General features: G+C 43.2%; 1 protein-coding gene across 1 annotated transcript in view; it reads right to left on the bottom strand.

The window, feature by feature from the left end:
- MGMT (O-6-methylguanine-DNA methyltransferase) overlaps positions 1–13883 on the bottom strand; it is a 301209-nt gene that overhangs the window by 77737 nt on the left and 209589 nt on the right. The gene's annotated exons all lie outside the window — the stretch shown is intronic.

Here is a 13883-nt window from a genome sequence, read left to right as displayed (position 1 = left end):
ATAGAACATATCATACTGCATCATGTTGAGATCTTGTCTCCATTCCTATGCCTACTAAGAAAGCCTACCCATTTAATACAATGGTATGGGCCCATGCGGTGACTCTTGAAAGGTAGATGGTAGCAAGCAGGCAAATGTGGACTGTTTTGACCCAGTCCCCTGGCCAATGTACCATCTGTAATGCCGGAGGAGGCGGCCGAAAAATCGGTGGGATTGTTCATATGAACAATCCTATAGTCAACATTAACATGTAACTGCTCATTCGAGGGGAAGGTCAGCTAAATTGGCTTTGTAAGTTGACTGGTGATTTGCCAAAAGCAACTAACCATGTCAAACATCCACAATCTAAACAATTCCAACATGGCGGATCTATTTCTGGCATTGAGAAAAGTCTGCCATTATTCCTCGCCATTCTGGCCAAAGAAAGTCTATTGTGTATGGCCCGCCTTTTCCCCGAATGTCACGCACTGCTTGGCTGCTTGCTATGACCCACACAAGTCCCCAATATGGTGAAAATGTTGTGACTGGAATGGAGGACTACAAATTTGTTCAAATTTGTCCAATTCAATACAATATTGCAACATGTTACAAGCAGCAATTCACATCCAACCATTGGGTGGCCGCACCTAGACCCACACCGGATAGACAACTTTGACAAAGTATTGCAAAATCATGTCATTTTCTTAAAGCTAATCCTCTCAAGACACTCCTCTCGGGAGATGAGTCAAGAAGAAAGTTAAGAAAACTTCTCTGTATATGTTGTGTGCAAAAATGGGGCTCAAAAAAGTCCAAATTCCCACCAAGTGCCATGTCGTCTAACGTCGTACCTGCCCCGAAGATTAGGGAAAATATAGAGCTATTAAAAACAGTATCCAAAGAAGTTCATGAAGTGTTGAGCCGCGCACTTGGCACTCGCTGAGCTATAGAAAAAAGCAGGAGGTGAATAAATTAAAATCTTTGGATACGGCCTGGAAATTAGATCTAGTTGGCAAGCGAGCCTCCCCCGTCCGCTAAAGAGCCCGTACTTGTAAATGGTAAACATGTTGTACAAGCAAGGACTACAGAAAATCTATGCTGAGATGGAGACATCCCCTGCCCGCAACTCCTCGCATCAGAAATACATTTGTTGCTTTTGCCGAGCACAAATTCTCAAGCAAAAGATTTTCCCCTTAAGCATATTTGAGCAGTATAACTCTTTAATAACTGTTAACATGTTTTATTATCCACTTTAAAGTCTCAATACCAAAATCTGACATAGTTCTCACTAAGACAAACTCCCAGCAGCGCAATTTACAAGAAACCGGTGCCAGGCAAAACATCAACGATATTCAAAGTTCTCTGTTCCCATCGAAAACTCGGCCAGTTGGCAGCGAGGACCAGGAATGTCAATGTCATTACCTTCAATTTTTGGACACCTGGAACCCAATATAAATCTTGTCACTAGCAGAAAGGCTGTGAAGTAACAGCGCATAGATCATGTTGTGAACTCCATTTTCCATAGGTGCAGATCTAGGAAGATTACGAGGACTTGTTTTTTCCCAAACTTTATAGCTGTTGGAGGTTCCATAAAGATTATTGTACATGGGGAGGCATTACTGACAGTACGGGGGGACTGGCAATGTACGGATGGGATGTGGAGCACTCGCACAACTCAAGTGCTCAAGGGAAAGTGGAAAAAGTATGTCAAAGGGTCGGTCATTTGGGGACAAAGCCAAAAATGGTTGGAGTGACAAGCACTTGACAAAACCGAAACACAGTGCGGGCAACGTATATAGAGAAATGACTGAAAAGCGTAAAAACCACAAAGGCCTTTCAAGGAGAGTACGGAGGAGCTACACATATTAGGCTGCATTCACACGGAGTAAACGCTGGCGTTTTTTGTGTGTTTTTTGCACATAGCGCCGCGTTAACGCCGCGTATACGCCGCGTTAACGCCGGGCAACGCCACCGCTAAATAGCGCGGCGTTAACGCGGCGTATACGCGGCGTTAACGCGACGCTACGCGGCGTAAACGCGGCGCTATGTGCAAAAAACACACAAAAAACGCCAGCGTTTACTCCGTGTGAATGCAGCCTCCGACAGACGGCCAAGTGTCTGTCTATTTCTCTTCTATCCCATGTGTCTGTCTGTATCATACCTAACTATTTATCTCTATATTATATCTATCATCTATCTAATATCCATTTCAAATCTATCACATACATCTCTCATATCTTTCCATCTTATATCTGTTTGCCTCTTATCTATCTATCTATCTATCTATCTATCTATCTTTGTATCTATCTATCTATCTATCTATCTATCTATCTATCTATTCTCTATCTATCTATCTCCTATCTATCTATCTATCTATCTATCTATCTATCTATCTATCTATTCTCTATCTATCTATCTCCTATCTATCTATCTATCTATCTATCTATCTATCTATCTATCCATTATCTATCTATCTATCTATCTATCTATCTATCTATCTATCTATCTCTCCATCCGTCATGCTGCAGTGAGTTTAGGATTGTTTAATAGTGTAATAAAACTATCATCTGCTTAAAGAGACTCCATAAACTTTCCACAACTCTCACATATTTCATATCTCTCTCTATCATGCTGCAGCGAGTTATCAGAATCAAGTTGAAGCTGGCTCTATCTGTACCACTGTTTCTTTCAGGATTGTTTAGGACTATGATAATAAAACGATCCTCCAGTAAAAGAGACTCCATATACTTTACAAACTCTTGCCTCATACATATCCCATATCTCTCTCGATCTCACACACATCTCTATCTATCTATCTATCTATCTATCTATCTATCTATCGATCTATCTCCTATCTATCTATCTATCTATCTATCTATCTATCTATCTCCTATCTATCTATCTATCTATCTATCTATCTATCTATCTATCTATCTATCTAGCTGCAGTAAGTTATCAGATTCAAGGTAAAGATGGCTCTGTCTCTACCAATCTGTCTTCCAGGATTGTTTAGGACAACAATAATAAAACGATCCTCCAGTAAAAGAGACTCCATATACTTTGCACAACTGTCACTCTCTCACATCTATCTATTTCATTTCTATCTATCATGCTGCAGCGAGTTATCAGATTCAAGGTAAAGATGGCTCCATCTCTACTGCTCTGTCTTCCAGGATTGTTTAGGACAACAATAATAAAACTATCCTCCAGTAAAAGAGACTCCATATACTTTGCACAACTCTCTCTCTCACAAACATCTATCTATCTGTAGCAAGTTATCAAATTCAAGGTAGAAATGGCTCCTACGCTGTCTTCCAGGATTGTTTAGGACAACGATAATAAAACTATCCTCCAGTAAAAGAAACTCCATATACTTCTCACAAATCTCACCTCATACATATCTTTGTCTCCTAAACCTGTCATATTTCTCTCTACCCCATATCTCTCTCGCTATCAAGCTGCAGCGAGTTATCAGATTCAAGGTAAAGATGGCTCCATCTCTACTGCTGTGTCTTCCAGGATGGTTTAGGACAAGACTATTCTATAGTAGAAGAGACTCCATATACTTCGCAAACTCTTGCCTCATACATATCCAATATCTCTCGTACACATCTATCTATCTATCTATCTATCTATCTATCTATCTATCTATCTATCTATCTATCTATCATGTTGCAGCGAGTTATCAGATTCAAGATAAAGATGGCTCCATCTCTACCGCTGTCTTCCATTATTGTTTAGGACAACGATAATACAACTATCTCCAGTATAAGACACTCCATACACTTCTCACGACTCTCGCCTGGACCATTTTTTCCCTACAACTTATTCTCTCCTCGTCTCTCTCAGCGCCACAAACATCCTGACAGCGTTGCTTGTTCAACAACAGCAAGAATAAGACGGCAAATTAACATATTAAATGGAAGAAATGAATTTGCCAGTTAAAGGATTATGGAAACTAAACATTCTGTCATCTGGCTAATGATTGTAAATGTAAGAGGAGAGCGGCGCGGCGGAGAGCTGCGCTTCGTATGCAGTTTGTAATATTTTAAGCAGGTTTCCTGAAACGCGCTGTTTATAAAGGTATGCATGGCTGATGCTGATGGAGAGCATGCTTCTTCATAATGCTCGGGAATTGTTCAACAGCAGCTCATCCATATATAATATTTGCTTCAGTATATGTCAGCTTGTGTTACCGGCTGCAGTTGCGCAACATGAATTTCCCTGACAGTTCACTTGGTCACTTTGCTTCCTTTTAAGCGCCGCTACCCGTGTCGGAACGTTGCGCTGCTTTCGGTGGCTGGTTGTTCTATGTGTGTGCAACATGTGGTAGGATGTTCTGCTGCAGAATTACACGGCGTGCTCACTTTTCAAGGGATCTTGGTCCTATAAATGTTTCATACTGCTATGCTAGAAGTTTAAAGGGGATATTCCTTGATTTTGCGCTGCTGCGCCGCTGATTTATACATTGTATATAACAACATTATGTTTCTTCATCTGATAGCGCTAGCATAGCGCAGCAGCATGGACAAAAAAAGTCACCACAGACCACAGGGCACGTGATATAGTGTATAGTGTATCACATTATTACAAATGTCGTCACTTTTACTTTTCTCTTGGCACAATATAAGCCTAAGTGACTAGCTTTGCAAAATCCTGATTTTGTGATATTCTGTCATATGACGCTTGCGCCCGTGTCTGTCTGCAGCCGCCCAGTGGTTAGTAAGTGTACTGCAGTCTGTGAATACACTGCTGGCATATCGCTTATTTGTTTGACAAAACACTGAGTCCTTACATGAATAGAGGGAAGGTAAGTGTGGACAACCCTTTGCATTGCAGAATATCACTTATGGGTATATTGTTGATTTTACTGTACCTCTCTGCATAGAAGAGTGAAAAAGTATATGGACATACACGAAGCCAACGTATACCAAAAGGACAGGACCAAATCAAATCAAATAAGCTTTATTGGCACATCCGAATAGATATTTGGCATTGCCAAAGCTAGTGGGGGGGGGGGGGGGGAGTCGGTCTTTTACCAAGCGCTAGGTGCAAGTTAGGCTAGGTTCACACTACTGTTAGAAGTCCGTTAGGGTCTATTAAAAAAGAAAATCTGATGCCTATCATAATGGACGGTAAACGGACACTGACTGACATTTAATGGATCTGTTAGCCCCCCCCCCCTACTAACATCAGTATGGAATCTGTCTTTGTATTCACCCCACTATCTATGGAGAGGGGAAGGGTGGAGGACACTGCACCTCATTATGGGCACTGGTTGAGTCTTATCTTGAAGAGCTCCCTCACTCACAGAGTAGCAACTGCAGTTATTTGTGGGTCTCTCTCAACAGTCCCATAGGCTCTTTTTCCTCTCCATAGACTTCTATGGAAAACACAATACAGCCTGATAAGTGGAACTCTAAGTTAAAAATTACTGCAACCTAATACTGTGTTAATGAACCAACTAACCCTTCGAACTCATACAACCTAGACTCATCTACCCCTAGTCCTCAGTTTGGCATCCCAGAGCCCGTCCAGTGATGGTCCAGAAGTGCTGAGGCTCCTCACAGCTAATCATCTACCATAGTGTTCATGAGAGTCTCACCATTGCAAGCCGGCGCCAGCCTGGAGGGAACAGCGGCCCCGGCCAAGTCAAGGAGCCGGGATAAAGACAACAACTTCCAATGGGTCTTCAGTTCGTCTTCAAAAAACACTTGAAGCACTAGGGTTTACATTCAAAATCTGCAGTGTGTGAATATATGCCTCTGTAAATCTATGTAATCGGGGCCACTTCTACGCCTGCTTTCTGTCGTGAACCGGTTGTTAGATCGCCCATTGCATAGAGTATGACTAAATATGTTACACTTATGCTAAATACAATAGGGTAGCGCCAACATGACACGTTACTACAAAGCCCCTGTAAAATACATCCTGTATAACACTAGGGACCACCTAACAATAGGCTACCTGTCAATGACTAGGTCATGTCTAGTAAGTTTTTGATAACTGAAAATTATGGAAATGGTTTCTCGTGTTTCCTTCCAATTCCTTGTAGAATTCTAAACCTGGAATCCATCAGACAGATAATAATATACAGATGACCGCAATTGTCAGAGCGAGAACAACTGACTCATAAACACTGGGACGTCGACTACTGGATGTTCTTCCGAGCTGCAATTAAATATTTCTGCTGCCGATTAACCAGGCGGTGTACGAGGCCCATGGCCGGCTGTTCTAAACACATGCCCATAGCTATATAGACCTCCCTATAGGTTGGTCTACCATTGTTTTCTGACTGGTTCTACTTCTTCAATGAAGGGGCCGTAGGTCCGGCTCCTCCACTACCTTCCTTTTGCATTTTGTTATACAGAGTAAGGAGAATTTATTAAGAATTTACAGTCTTCATCCATTCCACCAGAATTATTAAGAGGCGATGGCGTCCAATTTCTTGTGCAACTTGGGTAAACCCATGTGCTGAAATTGAAATCCACACCAATTTGTTGGTGCAAGTCATAGTAAATCTGACAGAGACGTCTCTGCCCAGGTCAGCGTCATTTCGACCCAACTACGGTCTCAAAAAGTGGCGAGCATTGGGGATATAGTGGCGTATCTCCGGAAGAAACTGGGACCATGTGCCTAACATGCGCCATTTCTATAGCTGTTTTCTGGTGTGAACACCTTGCTGGATTCCCCTCACGGAACTGAGTGAAAGTTTGTTGGCTGAACCACTGCTCCATCCAGTCTTCATCTTACTGCAGTCATGCAAAGTGGGGTTCAGGAACGACAATAAGCTATTATGTATACAGGATTACAATAAAACATGGCTGCCATCATCTAGAAACAGCACCAGACCTGTCCACAGGTTGAGCCTTATATTCCAGCGCCATTAACAGGGTTTATCGGGACTTTTGACACATGTTTAGGATAGATCATCAATAGAAGATCTGTGAGGGTCCGACACCTGGGGCCCCCTGACCTTTCCTATGTATCACCTTCACTTCACAAGTCATGTGATGTCACATACATTGGACACATGCCATGTTTATGCTTCTGTCCGGTAGCAGTCTATGTGTTCCTTCTGAAAACCAACCTAGCACTCCCAGTTCAGCCCCCTACTCACCTATTTGCACTTAAGAGCCCGAAACGCATTGTGATGATTTGTTTCTATAACCTCAATAAAGAGTTTCGCTTAAATATTTGGCTTGCGCTTTACTTTTACGACCAGCGAGCGTGGATCTCCTGCTTGTTGTTGTCTTGATGGCAACTCAGTCCTATTAAAGTGAATGGGCTGAGCTGTAATACCAAACACGGCTGCACAAATCTATGGCGCTGTGCTTGGCAAGTACTGAAAACACCATAGCACTCTCCCGAATACTGCTGGGCATGAGAATCATCAATTATTCAGTCTGGGGACCCCTTTATGGTCAATGGTATTGACCTGCAATACCAAACACAACCTGTAGATAGGGGTGGCACTGGTTTTGGAAAGGAGCCGTATTTTTCTAAGCCCTCTCACGCGGCTTATAGAAGCGATGTACATTCTCCTTTCTACGAGTGGTTGATGTTAATCGGGGTCCTGACCGCGGTAATAAGAATGAGTGTACTATACTTTTAATAATCTATTGTGCGCTCCATTTTATATTCATTCCATCCTTTTGGCAAAATATCTGTGTCATTCCATTAGCCACCCTGACATTACAGTGGTATATTGCACTGTCAAACAAAAGATCCTTAAGCCAGGAGCAGCCGGCATTGAAGAGTTCCAGCGCGCGCTCGGCAGAGGCTTTCATCAGAATTTATCTGTATATGCATTTATTGAGATTCATCTGCACTCGGCAGAGACCATTAGAAAGATATCAGCACGTGGCTGATGCTTCCACGATGCAGATAAATGGCTTTTCAGACCGGCTTTAGAAATCATTATCCCGGTACAAGGATGCAAACAAAGGGGCAAAGTGCTGACCGCAGCAACGTACTCGCTGCAAGTGTGGAAATGACAAGGCAATTTGTCTGACGTGTCATGATCTCTCCCTTTCTTAAGATAGATTTGACAGCAAAATTTAAGAAATCCCGGCAATATTAACAGTTATTGAGCCGCTGAAAATTTCATTCCGAGATCAAGCACCTCAATAATTTCTGGCGTTTAACAGTTTTATAGAGAAAAAAAAAAGCAGAAGCAGAAGAGGTGAAGACGGCAGAGGAAAGGAAAAGGAGAACAATTCTGGAGAAAAGTCGGTCGGGATTGGAAAAATATGGATTTTTGTTTCTTTTCTAGAGCCACTCTTATCCACAGGTTCGGTGAGGTTTGGAAGCTCAGTTCTAGAGATGGACGAACCGCACGAGATTTGTTCCGGCATGATTGTTATAATGAGGTGCAGGAGAGGGGGGTAAAAATAACAAAAAGTTCTACTGACCTTGCCCCTAATGGGCATCCGGCACTGTCCCGGTGAACTCTTACGTCATATCCAGAGGTCAGACAGAGCATCATGACATCATAGGATCATCATATGTCTGCTGAGAACCAAATATAGGACTCAGCAGGGAACCCAGAGAGCTTGACATCAGCCAGAGGCCAGAAAATGCCATCAAGGGACCCAGGAGAGGTGAGGCAAAGGGAGTATAACTGCTATGTTTACTCACCTCCCCTTGGCCTGAACTTATCTGGTGTCTGAGGAGACTCCAAAGCAGTGGCGTAACTAGGAATGTCGGGGCTCCGTGGCAAACTTTTGACATGCCACCCCCCCCCCCCCCCGACCTTGACCGACCCCTTCCTCCGCATTCCTGCGCGCTCTATTATCCCCCATAGTGGCCCCTGCACACAGTATTATCCCCCATAGTGGCCCCTGTACACAGTATTATCCCCCATAGTGACCCCTGCACACAGTATTATCCCCCATAGTGGCCCCTGTACACAGTATTATCCCCCATAGTGACCCCTGCACACAGTATTATGCCCCATAGTGGCCCCTGCACACAGTATTATACCCCATAGTGGCCCCTGCACACAGTATTATACCCCATAGTGGCCCCTGCACACAGTATTATGTCCCATAGTGGCCCCTGCACACAGTATTATGTCCCACTGTGGACACCCATGTACAATTATTATACTCTGGGGTCTTTTCAGACCCCAGAGTATAATAATCAGAGACCCAGGGGGAGAAAAACATTTAAAAAAAAAACTCTGTCACTCACCTATCTCCCGGCTCCTATGCTGTCAGCCTCCGAAGTAGTCGATCTTCAATTATGTCAGACGTCACATGACCCAGGACGCAGGCCGGGGTCATGAGATGTCAGATGACTAGGCCGAAGTCTGCACGGATTGTGGAGAGGTAAGTAACAGTGTTTTTTATGTTTCTTACCTCTCCCAGTCCGCCAATCATTATACTCGGGGATCCGAAAAGACCCCCCAGTATAATGATAGCAGCGGTAGCGGCTGTCACCGGGCCCCTAATGTCCCGGGCCCTGTGACAGCTGCCTCTCCTGCTACGGCGGTAGTTACGCCACTGCTCCAAAGTATAATAGTGTTTTGTAGGTGATGAACCCTAAAAGTTTTGGATTCAGGTCAAGTTGAAAATTTACTTCAAATCCAGTTCTAACATATGCATGCTCAGCTTGGCAAAATCTTGTACGGGTAGAGAACTGGGAAGAAAGTCACTGTCAGACTCCTTTGCCAGTAGTAGTTAATACCAAAAACAAAAGGATTAGGCCGTTGAAATCCATCTGGCCAATCCTTATCTTCACCGAGATCTCTCACTGGAGAAGAGTCAAGAGGCCTCCATACATGTTAGGAGTTCAGTTGGTTCCACTGAAATCAGCTAGGTTTGCCTGACGATCACCTAATGGGTATGGACTGCTTTGGAGACAGTCTATGGGGGATAAGAGTTTTGCCTAAATATAAAAAAAAAAAATCAGAGTCATGACAGGAATAGAAACCAGCCATGTCTACTAGATCAGTGCAAAAGTAAGGTGAAGGCCTGCCATGACACCAGGGATCGGGCATTAAAATCCTTATACCAGGGGGAATCCAATTCAACCATTCATAGGTGTTTGTTCTTCTTTTATACATCCCAAATATTATACTTGTTTTTGCAGCTGCTACTTGACATTGAGTACTGCTGCTTAGGTAGGTTCACAACTGCGCTCAGGTTTCCGCGTAGAGCCGGACTGCTAAGACAGCAGTTACTCGTGGACACCTAAGGGTGTTTGCCATTTTTATACTAAAACCAGACTGGCCCTTTTCTCCACCGATTTTATGCAGTTTCTATGGCGGAGTCTTCATTGGAAAAGAAGGGTTCCTTGGACCTACCACATAAAATTATTATCCACGAACCCCATGAAATATACCATAGTAGGCTTCAAATTCGGGTCCCTTATATAACCCAAATATTGGGTTAGAGCCTGGAACCACCAGTGGATCTTCTATTAATTTTACATATAGAGTGTACATATACCATACGCAGTGTTGGACTGAGGATCCTTGGGCCCAGCAGATAAAACCATTCCTGTGGACCACCCTCCAAGAACCCATAGGAACCCCTATTATTGTGTTACATCCTGGGGCCCACTGGAGGATCCTCTGGTACCCCAGTGGGCCAGTCTGACACGTACTATATACAGTAGTATAATACATATATTATTTGCTATTTTTTAGAACCTACTCTCCTACAGTATATGCTGTCTTATTGTATTATTCATACTTTAACTCCCAGTGTGCAGGAAATTTCTACACACAGAAAAAAAAACAAAAAAAAAAATAAAAATAAAAAATCATCTAGCAGTTTCCAGTGATAAGACTTTGCATTTCATAGATTATTTGTTTAATATATTTCTGACAGCTGACAGATTCTCACCAACTGAAATGCAACTAAAATGTCTGCATACAAATGAGCGCGTCGGGTTTACTCCGAGCCACAGTTTTTTTTTTTTTGATGTAACTAAATATCTTGATACAGCTGAGCCCCTCGAGTGTGAACTGACCGCTGTTATTGCCGGGGTCTACACTACCAACTGCATGTGCGGATGTAAAAGACGACATATAAACCCGACAACAATACTAATAAAGGCGCACGTACAGACAGAATATACATCAGCGTGGGCCCCGGGTACTCCGTCACTTACTTTTATTGTTAGTTGTTTGCTTTCCATCTAATTCACGCTTCTCTAACATTTCACCACTCCATGTAAACCAAACAGGAGGCATCTGATCAGCTACCTAATGTAATGTAACTCTCACCAACTGTGTTTACAAAGCTGTCTAATTGTCTATTAGTGTGCCTCATTTGTTACATTCCCAAGAAAAGAATAGGACATGATTAACCCCTGTTACTCCAATCGGAGGCAACATGCGTCTTAAAGGCAGTGGCGTATATGCAGGATATATCAATATATGGAGAAAGGAGGGGAAGGGGTTGGAGCTAAAGTGCTCTGTCCGTAGTCATCAATCCAACACGACTGCAAGGGGTGGAATCATTTTGTTCCTCCTCTCTCACAGGATCCTCCCATTGTACAACCCTTAGGCTGCCTTCACACGGAGTAACGATGGGCTTGTAAAAATCCTCATTCACAGCCGTACACGCGGCGTGTACGCTCCGGCATGAGCAGAGCTTGCCGTATACGCCGGCACTCCCCATTCACTTCAATGGGACTGCACGGAGTGAAAGAAGCAGCCCATTCATTTCTATGGGGAGCGCTCGTATCCCCGCTCCCATAGAAATGAATGGAGCTGCTTTAGACGCCGCTTATTCTGAACGTGTTTTACGTTCAGAATAAGCTAGCGTTTACTCAGTGTGAATTCACCCTTAGGCTGATTTCATATGGGGGGGTGCACCGGCATCCAGTTACAGCATTCCACTCCGGATTAGGCCCAAATGAATAGGCCTAGTTGGGAGGGAGTGTCTCACCGCGGACGCCGCAGCGGATTCAGTCAAGATAGGGCAGCTCGCTTCTTTTGTCCAGGAGCAGTACCGCTAGCGGAAAAAAAAAGAAATTAACGACTCCCATTGAAGTCAATGGGAATCTTTTGTTGAAGCCGGATAGATACCAAAAAAACCCGTGTGCCTTACAGCATTTTGGAAGTAAGTTGTAAGTGACTTGGAAGCAGATTCACTCAAAAGAGGTCCCGAATATTCTAAATTAACCCTTTTTTCAATCTGAACAAAACACAAGTGTCACAATCGGCGATGGTGATAAGATACACAAGCGATACTGATCTACTTGGACATGTTGAATGATGTCGTTTGGTAGACGACTATTTCAGATGATGTTGTCCATCAGTGTATCATGCAACTTTTTCACACGGCCTCCGCCATTAGAAGGGATCAATGATCTAGTTTCAGCACCATCTCCATAATAACCATGTTTCAGGGTACTTCATCACTTAAATGAATTGGTGACCCAATAGGTTGACACCATGATGACGCGGTGCTCAATACTATCCACCAGCATCCTGATGAGAAGTCAAGTGACTATGGAGGCGTACAGGGATATGCACATGGAAGTCACAAAGTAAGGCTTAACTTGGTGAGAGTGATCTTGACCATAGGGTCATGGGCCTAATAAACACTAAAAAATATTTTTTTAATTTGTAGGGGTCATATACTTATTTAGAAACTATACAGAATATTTGGATTGACAGAGTGGATGTGGGGTTTTTTGGCCATGGACCATAAAGCACTGCTCTAGTAGGTTCAGTGCATCCATTTCATATACCGTATGTACTCGAGTATAAGCCGACCCAAATATAAGTCGAGGCCCCTAATTTTACCACAAAAAACTGGAAAAACTTATTGACTCGCGTATAAGCCGAGGGGGGGGGGGGGAATGCAGCAGCTACTGGAAAATTTAAAAAAAAAAAAGGTGGTCGGAGTGTTTGGGTGCAGTAGTTGCTGGGTGCTGGGGAAGGGGAGGGGGTGTTTTGGTTGTCTGTCTGCCCCTTCCCTGAGCTTGAGGACTGGGTTTTTTTTCCCCCATTTGGAATTCAGCCTGGCTGAATATAGGGGATCTGCAGTGCTCCTATTAACCCCTTCCCGACAGAACAGAAGCACTGCAGATACTCTATATACAGTAGACTGGACACTGTCAGACACAGGGATACCTAATGTGCATGTGGTTCACAGTCATTTTCTACTTTTGTATCTATTCTAGGGAAAGGAGGGATTTAGAACTATTATTTTTTTTATTTTTTTCAAAGCTTCTTTTTATTTTTTTCACTATCTTATGGGAGATTCTTTACATTACTATTGCGGCTGGTCATAGACCCCCCCCCCCCAATAAAAATAAATAAATATATATATATATATATATTTTTTTTTTTTTTTTGCTGACTCGAGTATAAGCCGAGGGGGGCTTTTCAGCACAAAAACTGTGCTGAAAAATTCGGCTTATACTCGAGTATAAGCCACGTGCTTCTCATGGGATATACACTATCAATAGGCCAAAATGGGTAGGAAAAAGGAGCAGAAGACTCTACTTTTCCATACAAAGTGTCATGGCAAAGAACTATTCTGTACAGCATAAGCCATTTATCCCTATACAGTGGCATATAGTCCACCAAGGATATATTTCCACTGAATGTCTCAGACACAATGGGGGGAATTTATCAACTCATCTACCCCAACTGGCATAGGTGGGTGTTAATGTAGCGGATCGTTGCGTATGGCTCTTTTTTGCCCCAAAGAAACACTGTATCCCCCTTTGGCTCGCCTCTTTCTACGAATGTGGTTGGAAAGGGGCATAGGGTGGGCATGGCTCGTAATCGTAACTGGCATGACTTATATATATAAAAAAATCTATGCCAGTTCCTGACTAAATTAGACTTCCGTTCTGGATTTAGGACAAGACTGGAGCCTCTTCTTAATTCTGGCCCACCTTGCACGCGTTGAGGCCTTTACTAATACTGGTGTAGG

Source organism: Leptodactylus fuscus, chromosome 10 (assembly GCF_031893055.1).
Source record: "Leptodactylus fuscus isolate aLepFus1 chromosome 10, aLepFus1.hap2, whole genome shotgun sequence".
Lineage (NCBI taxonomy): Eukaryota > Metazoa > Chordata > Amphibia > Anura > Leptodactylidae > Leptodactylus > Leptodactylus fuscus.
Note: the sequence above shows the minus strand (reverse complement) of the source record. Positions and strands in the feature narration are given on the sequence as shown.